Source organism: Cydia splendana, chromosome 27 (assembly GCF_910591565.1).
Source record: "Cydia splendana chromosome 27, ilCydSple1.2, whole genome shotgun sequence".
NCBI classification, from domain to species: Eukaryota; Metazoa; Arthropoda; class Insecta; order Lepidoptera; family Tortricidae; genus Cydia; species Cydia splendana.
Window position 1 is genome coordinate 255,207 of NC_085986.1, and position 8,551 is coordinate 263,757.

The following is an 8,551-nucleotide window of genomic DNA, read 5'->3' on the forward strand; positions in this document are numbered from 1 at the left end:
AGTAGCATGTTTTTTTCGCTAAAGATTCTACTATATGTATACCACGGGTTTTGAGTTTTTTGTGTATTATCTTGTCTTTGGAGTGTCAGCAAAACGCTTTAATGGTCCGATATGCCGTTATCTTCTACCTTAACATTACATTTTGTCTGATTCGTAAAAATTAGGTCGATACATGTAGATGAGTTATTTATTTCCCTTGTAGGTTGTTTTACAATTTGTTTGAAATTATAACATAACATAGTGTCAATTAATCTGTTTTTAATAGGAGAATTACCCAACATGTTTATATTAAAGTCACCGACTATAAAAGTCTGCCTATATTTTTCTATTTGCTGTATTTTACAAAGTAATCTACTTAAACAGTCAAAAAAGGTTTCAATGTCGCGATCTGCGGGCTCAGCACGGTTCCATTTTTATCGACTATCACTATGCGCGTCCCTTTCGCACTTACATACTTGTTAGAACGTGACAGGCATGGTGACAAGGGATAAAAACGCGACCGTGCTAAGCCGCCTGGTCTGTAAATGTTTATTAAAAGTATATTTTCTTTAGGAATTTCTACAGCACAGCACTCAAAAATGAACTCTATTGATAGTTTAGATATGTCTGTTCTTTCCGTAAATTCGATGTTTTGTTGTAACAGAATTGCCACACCTCCTCCTTGGCGTTGACTCCTATTAAATGAGGCAGCGAAATCATAGTTGTTAAGTGTAACTAATTCCTTTTGGTTTTCGGATATCCAAGTTTCACTTACACATACTACTGGGATATTTTGGTCTAGTAGAAGCGTCTCCATAATGTCGATCTTGTTTTTTAGGCTTTGAGCGTTTTGAACTAGAATGGTAAGTTCATTCACGAAAGGAATCAGTTTTATTGTGAGAGTTATCTGTTTGTGTACTTATGAGTATTTTTTCATTTGGTGCGTTCGAGGTTGTTTGTTGAAGTGTGCAAGATGACGTGATCGGTGCGCTTTGTTTTGTATCTAAATGCTGCGCTTGCACTTCTCGTGACAGTCGTGACCTATTTTCGCTATCGACGTATTCTACACCACTTATAAAAAGCTTGTTGTTCCTAATGATGGCATGTTTTCCCTCTTGGCGTGCTTTTCTCATTCTTTCTCTAAGTAACGTTCTTTCTTCTAATGCTTTTTGATCTAAGAAGGGTGAAATTGCGTAGCCTGTGTTTTTAAAATAGTGTGCGTTTTGAAGTACGTAGTTGGTCATTCGTCTACTTAAGAGGTCTAACCGTAAAGGGCGCCGGTACCCTCTTTTACCTATGCGGGTGGCTTGATCTATAAATCCGTTGATATTTATATTCATAATATCGGCGAACATGTTATCAACACGGCGACATAGATCTGATTCCGTTTCCAATTCATACTCGTCCAGGCCATACAGGATTATTGTTTTGTTTTGTTCGATATTTTTAGTTGTGTTTGTTTCTGTCCCTAGTTGATGTTTTAGCTGGTGCAATTCTGTCTTTAATTGGTGGGTTTCCTTCTCTAATTGTTCTATTTTTGCCTTAGTTTTCTGTAGTTCACTTTTTTGGATTTCGTGTTGTGATGTTAGTGTACTGATTTCTTGAGTTATATCTTGTTTTAGTTGGTGTATACTTGTATTTATTTCTTGTTGGATTGTAGTTTTCATTTCAGCCAACATGATTGATATATATCTATCTAATTTATTGTCTAAAAGGGCGCTAAGTTGATCTAGTGTGAGTGGCCGGTCGTTTGTAGTTGTTGGTGATGCGATATTTGTAGATGAATTTTGTGTTGTGATATTGTTTATTGTTTCTGTTTTATTATATATTTGAGAATGTGTATCTTCATCTAAGTTTAGAAGATCGTCGACCGACATGGTGGTGTCGTCAAGGCACGGGGCCATGGCGGTGCTGGGGGTAAGTACCGGTTTCGTACGGGGGTATTATCGTCTCTTTTCCTGCGTGTGATGTTATTGCAATTTTGGCAGGTCCAGTATAGCTTAAGATCCTTTCCGTGTTCCCTATAATAAGCTGAAGTCATACTAGTACATGAATAGTGATACGTTGCCCGACAGGTGACGCAAGTCAATAGCTCTAAGCGAACATTTATAACTAATTCGCAACCAAAGCACTTCATTTTTAAATGTTTATACTGTATCTGGTGTTCTTAATCTCTAATTTTACTTGCTGTGCAGTCGGTTGGTTCATGCGTAGTTGTCGATGTCAGCGAGTGCGAGCGGCGAGTCCTATATGCAAGTCCACGCGCGAGACAGAGATGCCGGCATGAACGATGAGTCGACTTAGATCACAGCCGTTAACGTTTGTTGCACTTATTTTTCACTTCAAACAGCACTTTTATGTATAAATATCGTCACTATCGATTCACATGCACCTTAAACTAAAAAATATGCCCGCTTCCGGATTCCCGGGGGCTTATTTCCACCGTTTCGATTTAATTAATGCGGAGCTGTTATTTTCGCGTGTTGTTAGTTCGAATTCCAAACTACCCTCTCTATATTCCTTTTGACGATAGATCTTGGACCCAGGCTAGCCTACCCATTAGGTTCGGCGGCCTGGGTATCCGCAAAATTTCTTGTGTTGCTCTACCTGCGTTCTTGTCCTCGGTGCACGGTGCGCAAAGCCTTATAGAGAAAATATTAGATCCTTCCATTGGATCTATGGAGGCTGCACACTGCTCTGAGGCCAAGAATGTTTGGTCTATAACCTGCCCCAACACGGACCCGCCTGCCAATCCCCGTTCGCAGAGGCAATGGGACGAGCCGCTCTGTCAACTAGTACGGAAAAACCTTTTAAATACGTCAACTAGTTCGGCAGACCGAGCTCGTCTCCTTGCGACTGTGGAGTGGGAGTCGGGTCTGTGGCTGCAGGCGCTACCCTCTCCAAACATTGGTACCTTCCTTGATAACACCACCTTCCGCCTGGCAGCTAGCTTACGTTTGGGGGCATCAACAAACCAGGCACATCGCTGTCAATGCGGCACCATGGCCTCTCATGTGTCCGCAGCGCTGGTAGACTCTCCCGCCACGCCAGTATAAACGATGTCATCCGTCGGGCCCTTGTTAGTGCGAAAGTGCCGGCAATCCTCGAGCCCAGCGGGCTGGCCCGGGACGACGGCAAGAGACCTGACGGAATGACGCTGGTGCCTTGGAGCATGGGTCGGCCGCTAGTTTGGGATGCTACTTGCGTTGACACCCTGGCACCGTCCCATGTTCCAAGCACCAGCGCTGCTGCTGGCGCTGCGGCATCCTCGGCCGAAAGCCTCAAACGCCGCAAATATGCCGCCCTAGGAACCAGCTACATGTTTGCGGCGTTTGGCGTGGAAACATTGGGGCCGTGGGGGCCAAGTGCGCGTCGGCTATATAAAGATCTATCGACGCGCCTAATAGAGGCCTCGGGTGACCAGAGGGCTGGCCAGTATTTCGCACAGCGCATTAGCTTAGCTATACAGCGAGGAAATGCGGCCAGCCTTCTAGGCACCTTGCCCGTTAACGGCGATTTAGGGCAAATTTTTTACCTGTAGTTAGGTTAAGTACTTAGTATTAAGTTTTATTATGTTGGTTTTTGTTTATTTAATTTAGTTTTAATAAATAACTAAAAAATTAAGAAAATACAAATGGCCAAAAAATTACCATTCCCCCTGTATCTCCGAAACTACTGGGTCTAAAATTTTGAAAAAAATACACAAAATAGTTCTTTACCTATAGATGACAGGAAAACCTATTAGAAATGTGCAGTCAAGCGTGAGTCGGAATTATGTACGGAACCCTAGAAACGCGAGTCAGACTCGCACTTGGCCGGTTTTTTTTTTTTGATATTTATATGTTAGTTTCGGCTCATACTATACAATAACCAAGCAAAATTTCATCGACTGAGAAATTAATGCATGGGTCTCCATACAACAACTTGCTTCATTTACTACACTAAACTAACTTATCAAATAAGTCTGCATACTTGCTTACTGCTAATATATGTATTGTTAATGTATAGTTATATAATTGTTGTCTTATAAGTGAAATTTTGTAATTTCTTTAGACAATAAATATTCTTTAAACCGAAATTATCAAAGAAGAATTTATTTGCTGTTTTCGTAACCGAGTTTCGTAGTTAACTACGAAATAAGAATTTATTCCGTGTTCGTAGTGAATTGGTTACGAAACGTGAATTATTTTTCTCTGCTTGGTCATTAAGTAAGTAAGTAAATATTCTTTATTGCACCAATAATTATACATTTTACATACATGTAAAACTACAAAGAAATTTTAACGGAAAAATAGAACCCGGTAACAACAGGCGGTCTTATCGCTAAAAAGCGATCTCTTCCAGACAACCTTTGGGTAGCAGGAAATGTAGAACTCAAACAAAAGTCAACAGGTAGTGCACGGAGCGAAATATGGAAACTATTAAACACAAACACACATATTACATACTACTTATATTAGTATTACAACAAAACATTTGACGGCTTGCGACCGTTGCTAGGCTCTTTGGGTTGCTCAAGATCTAACATGTGGGCGTGTAAGACGACTATTTCGGCAGTAGTAAGTAAAACACAGGAACACTTTTAATATGCGGTGTATTTATCAAAACAAATAACACGTTAATTACTTTCAATAATTAACAACAACAATAATTAACTAGAAATATTCTAAGTAAATCACTAGAGGCACAACGATCCGTCGGAGGTTCGCAACAGAATGCCGGCGCGGGTGCAGTGGACCGGTTTTTATGCCTTCCCACTACTTGTCGCCGCACCGCTCCGAAGTTCCGTTAGGTGGCGCCATCTGGTCTGAAGCGCACCTGGGCCTCAATTTAGTCAATAGACCATCTTATCTTATTTTGCCGACACATTAATTATCAAACAAGAATTTAAAATTACTGTTTTAGTAATCGGGTTTCACAAATAATTCCCTTTTCGTAGCCAACTCACTAACGTAGGTAACTCCGATGTAAGATTTTTTTGTGATTAGGTAGGTAGGTACCTAATCACAAAAAATAGTGAGTTGGCTACGAAAAGGGAATTATTTGTGAAACCCGATTACTACAACAGTAATTTTAAATTCTTGTCTAACTAACGTAGGTAACTGTTTCGTGTTCAATTATCCATAATATTGTTCCTCTTTCTTGATCTGTTTCATTACATCATCGAAATATTTGGCCTCGCTGACTATTTGATACATAGACAGCGAGGAATAGAAACCGTCTTGACTGGCCCAAGTACGAAATAATGCTGAAAACAGTCGTTTAATTAAGTCACTAAAAATTTAAAACTAATGCAATATTGTAACCTGAATTACCAGAAACGCAATAAATAAATAAAATAAACCCCAACGCAATGAGGGATGAATCGGTGTTCGCTGCTTTTATTCTAAATCCATAAAATGAGTGAGAGTTGACTGCACTAAACATCAGGATCTATTTTTAGGGTTCCGTATTTTCTCGGAAACTACTGGACAAATTAAGTTGAAATTTGGTAAGTACACATATTTAAATTAGTGACCCAAACATGGACATATGTCCATATATATATGTAACGTAAACAAATGACTTTTAAACATGGGGGGCACTTTTGGGGGGGTTAATAAGAAAGTTTTTCAAACTATAATCGTGTTATATATCAAATGAAAGACCTAATCTTTAGAATTTCAAATATATATTTTTTATAATTTTAGAATACATAAATTAGAAGTTTTTTTAAGAAAATAGCCAAAAAATGACCATCCCCCGCCCCCTTTATCACCGAAACTACTGGGTCTAACATTTTGAAAACCTATAAGAAATGTGCAGTCAAGCGTGAGTCGGACTTAATGTACGGAACCCTTGAAACGCGAGTATGACTCGCACTTGGCCGGTTTTTTTAAATGCCCCTAACTCTTATTATAATTAAAAATTCAAACGTAGGGGCATAGAGCTGTGGTTGACAATGTTGACATACAACTACAACGAATTGTATCAAAATATTGTCAATAATGTTAATATCCAGAGAAGAAAATGTCAGGACTATACGTTTGTGTGAAGAGGCGACTTCGCGCGGGCGCGGGCCCTCCGCTATAACTACCCTCGTTTTCGGCATTCCGCAAGTTGATTCGGTCAAATTGTGTTTTTTGAAAAACTAATTATAGCCACCCTTTTATGAATGTAGTATGATACCTTTGGGTGTGGTGCTTTACTTTAGTATTTCATGAAAAACGGGGGGTTGCGGCAGGGGGAGGGAAGGGGACGCTAGCGTGGGTAAAGCACCATACCCAAAGATGTCATACTACATTCATAAAAGGCTGGCTATAATTTGTTTGTCTTCCCCATACATTAGAACACAACTTAACCGAATCAAGCGCCCGGCGACCATATATAGATGTACCTATAATAAGCACTATCATTAATTGGACTTACGCGTCTCTATATTACATTCTCCTATATGCATAATAGACCAACCTGCAAATAAATAAACAAATATGTATTGTGAAATCAGTGCTGGTACCTACTTTAAATTGTAGAAATTAACCGAGGGCCCCACTGTGAGCTTCAGCAGGCAACACATGATGCCAACATCCGTAAATACATCTCATACTGCCGGTGTATGTATGTATGTACCTACTTCCCTTTGGGCCAAATACTCTTCGCCAAATTTCACTTCTCTACAAACTTATCGCAGTAGTTTCATTTCCCAAATGAATCTTTAGCAAAAGATCATGCCGAATTTGGCTTACGATTCGATAAGGATTCCATATACAGGGTGATCAATCCAAATGAGTCAGTATGGGGAAGTCAGAAACTATGAGAGATAGCGAAATCTGTTCTTAGGAACCATGGCGTCGATTTTAGATTTAATAATAATGTCATTCAAACTTTTTTTAAATTTTCATATGATACATAACCGGGAATCGAACCTGGTCAATATTCTTTATGTAATCGCGTGTAGTATTTGTTTGTATAATTGATCCTGAAAGTATAAGGACCAACGGCTCGATTCGGGAAATGAATTAGAGATTAACTAGACACGATATAGTAAAGATATGCGACGTTCCACGGCAAACGGTACCTTATGGCGGTTGGCGCTTACGCTATTATTAACGCCGCTCCAATATTATTGCGGCGCTATGCGACGTAAGCGCCAGCCACCATGAGGTACGTTTTGCCGTGGAACGTCACATATTTTTACTATTTCATATCTAGTGAATCTCTAATTCATTTCCCGAATCGCGGCACCAGCCGGCATAAGGTACCTTTTGCCATGGAACAGCACATATCTTTACTATATCGTATTTAGTTAATCTCTAATTCATTTTCCGAATCGAGCCGTTGGTCCTTATACTTTCAGGATCAATTATACAAACAAATACTACATATCATATCATATCATTTATTCAGTAATAGTCATACATGCGAGTCAATACACGCGATTACATAAAGAATATTGACCAGGTTCGATTCCCGGTTATGTATGAGAGTTTAAAAAAAGTTTGAATGTCATTATTATTAAATCTAAAATCGACGCCATTGTTCCTAAGAACAGATTTCACTATCTCTCATAGTTTCGGACTTCTCCATACTGACCCATTTGGATTGATCACCCTGTATACGATAGATTTAATCATATTTCTTACTATCTCATACATATATTAGATTCCACCGGAAACTTCTTAGTACCGAATATAAGTAAAAGAGTAATTAAACCAAATTAACACATCCCACCCATTGTGTAGAGGCAAATATCTAGAGGCATCTCAATTTAAATTTGTACCAAATATTTTTACTGTGTTTTTGAATTTAATTTTGAATTTTTGTATCGTTTCTACTCAGAATCACGAGCTTTTTCCATTTTTACTGAGACAAATAGTCCCAATTTTTTTGGTCCATTTAGTTACGGATCCTAATATGTAGTTAGGATACCAGTTAGGACAACTGATCACTGAATTAAGTAAGGTGTGTAAAGCGTTTACAACAAATGTATCTTCTTCTTCCTCGCGCTACCCCGGCATCCTGCCACGACTCATGGGAGCCTGGTTTACAACAAATGTATCTTCTTCTTCTTCCTCGCGCTACCCCGCATCCTGCCACGCCTCATGGGGATCCCGTACACATTCGTCACTTTTCGACTAAGTTCCTAAAAACGCGTTTATGTATTTTTAGTGCACTTTCGTCAGCAGTGACGAATCTGTACTCAAGTTTAATTTCTGTATGTTTTTGACACTAGTGACCAAAACGAACTTACAATAAATTTGGGTACATTTTCGTGTGCAACAGACAGTCGTTTTATAAAGTGACGAATCTGTACTTAAGTTTTCATTTCTGTTTGTTTTTGACACTAGTGACCAAAACGAACTTAGAATAAAATTCATTAGGTATTTTTACAATTTATTTATTTAACCCTTCAATTTATTTTGAATTTAGTGACTTGATATCAAGTAGTAGCGTGTGGGGCACGAAATGCTGTGACTTCATATCAAGCCATTGGCGGCGAAAGGGTTAAAGTATTTTAGGTAGGTAGATACTAGCAAATGTGGTTATTGCAATAAAACACTTTTAAAATTAACCCTTATTATATAATTAATAA

General features: G+C 39.0%; 1 long non-coding RNA gene across 1 annotated transcript; it reads right to left on the minus strand.

The window, feature by feature from the left end:
- Window positions 1–4,556: 4,556 nt before the first annotated feature.
- LOC134803875 (uncharacterized) lies at window positions 4,557–7,008 on the minus strand. The gene is made up of 2 exons (XR_010146045.1): window positions 6,388–7,008; window positions 4,557–5,227 (listed from the first exon to the last, which is right to left on the minus strand). It is a non-coding gene; the product is annotated as an uncharacterized LOC134803875 (long non-coding RNA).
- Between the last annotated feature and the right edge of the window lie 1,543 nt (window positions 7,009–8,551).